The following is a 2125-nucleotide window of genomic DNA, read 5'->3' as shown; positions in this document are numbered from 1 at the left end:
ATCCTCGCCGTCCGGGATGGAGAGCAGAGCCGGCGATTCGCTCTGGAGAAAAGCTGTAATTCCCCAGAGGCCTCTCGTGTTTTGTTTTCACACAACTAATCAGGTTGGAAAAGGCGTCTGAATTATAGTCCAGCCTTGACCAAACATCCAAATTGTCAAATAGATTATGGCATTAAATGCCATGTCCAGTCATTTACTGAACACCTCCAGAGATGGTGACTCCACCACCTCCCTGGGCAGGCCATTCCAATGTCTAGTGAGCCCTTCTGTGAAGAAATTCCTCCAACCATCCAACCTAAACCTCCGCACAGCCTGAAGCTGCATCCGCTTGTCCTGTCGCTGGCTGCCTGGGAGAAGAGGCTGACCACTACCTGGCTACAACCTCCCCCAAGCCTCCTCTTCTCTGGGCTAAGCAATCCTAGTGACTAATGTCGGCACCAAAGAGAAGAGGGGAGGGAGACAATAAAGCGTGGAGTGAGCAAAGCCTGGGGCCGGGGAATGAGGTGTTCATAGCCAGGCTGACCAGCGACATTTGCATTGGGCTTTCGAGCAGAGGTTTTAGCAGAGTGCTGGGCAGCTGGGGCAGGGCAGCGTGCAGGAGGAGGAGGGCACCGCACTGGGCTTGGCCATTCATCATGTGGTGCCAGGAGCCAGGGTTCGCCCTGTGCCATCCTCTGCTGGCCCTGCAGAAAAGCCTGTGGTGGGCTCCCTCCAACACAGGCCCATGGGCCTTGCCAGCATCCATCCCACATTTGCTTTAAATCAAATAATAAAATTGGGGAAACTAGCTCTATCACATTATGTTTCAGCTATCAGCACTGCCAAGAAATAAAAATTTATTTACAGATTCTGTCTCTTAGCCTCAGGAGTAAAATATCTATCACTCTCCAGCAGTAAGAGTCAGCAATGAGCCATCATTTCATCCTGCAGTGCTGTTTCCAGTTACTTACAGCCTTCTCAGAAGTGACCTTTGGGGCTGAATGTCTCATGCATGTGTCAGCTCAGAAGTGAATATGAGAAGTCTAATAAAAATCAATTTGGGTGTTCTTAAGTTATCTTAATGTGGAAAAAAATGTGGTTTTTCCCAGCTAAATAATTTTTCCAATGCCTATTTTATGCTCGGTTACAAAATGACTTTCTTTTTAACCTCCCAACTTTGCAGAGAGTGCCGCAATGAATAAAATTTTTCTCTTTATTTGTGGAAATTTGATTTTGAAATAACAGTCAAAAATGTTTTAAGATAGCCTGCACAGGACATTATTTTATTTAGATTTTTTTTCTTCTTGTTGTTCTACTTTTCATGGAAACAGCTCCTTGTTCTGTAGACTTCATTAGTCAAACTAATAGTTACATGTGACTAATATGTAAAATATCACCTTTGCAAGCTGCACCCAGCGATTCCCATGTTGTCAGATTTTACTCAAGATTTCCCAGGTTTAGTATGTGTTTGCTATTATCCATCCAAATAGCTATTTTATGGCTATTTTATAGAGCTACCTATATTGCCACGTGTTGTTAGGAAACGCACAGAAGAGTGCCATGAATCATGCCTTTGAAGCTTAAGAGCACTCCAGTAACTTCATCTGTGAGTGTTACACTGCAGATAAATACCTAAACAAATTTGTATCCATAAAGTCTTAAAGTACTTCAATATATCCTGTTTAAAACAAACAGCTTTTGCATAGACATTTCATTTTGTTTGTTTGTTTGTTTAACAAACCATATGAACAATTTGTTCCCTACTCCAGTGCCTACAAAAGTTCTTGGCAGTTCACCAAAGCTTAATCTTTGGATCCTCAGCCTGTGGTTGGGAGGGCAGAGGGGACATGGAGAGGCTGAAGAACACATCTATGGGACTTTAATCACTTCATGCCTTTCTCTATCTATGAGAAAAACAAATTTAATATAGTGAGTTTGTAGGTGTGAGACTGTGAGTCAAGTCTTTCTCCCCTTGTGCCTTAGCCAACGATTAATCAAAAATGTTGGGTGCTATGGATAGATCTCTAAAGCTGCATTCTTTATAAAGGAAGTTCTGGAACTGCCCTTCTACTTTTAGGAGGCAGCATTAAGATCACCTTAAAATTTATTTTTTTTTAATTTGTTTCTTACTGTCTCGGTTTTGAAA

This window comes from Corvus brachyrhynchos, unplaced genomic scaffold, assembly GCF_000691975.1.
Source record: "Corvus brachyrhynchos isolate BGI_N302 unplaced genomic scaffold, ASM69197v1 scaffold188, whole genome shotgun sequence".
In the NCBI taxonomy this organism is placed as follows: domain Eukaryota; kingdom Metazoa; phylum Chordata; class Aves; order Passeriformes; family Corvidae; genus Corvus; species Corvus brachyrhynchos.
The sequence above is the reverse complement of the archived record's forward strand: the minus strand, read 5'-3'. Positions refer to the sequence as shown.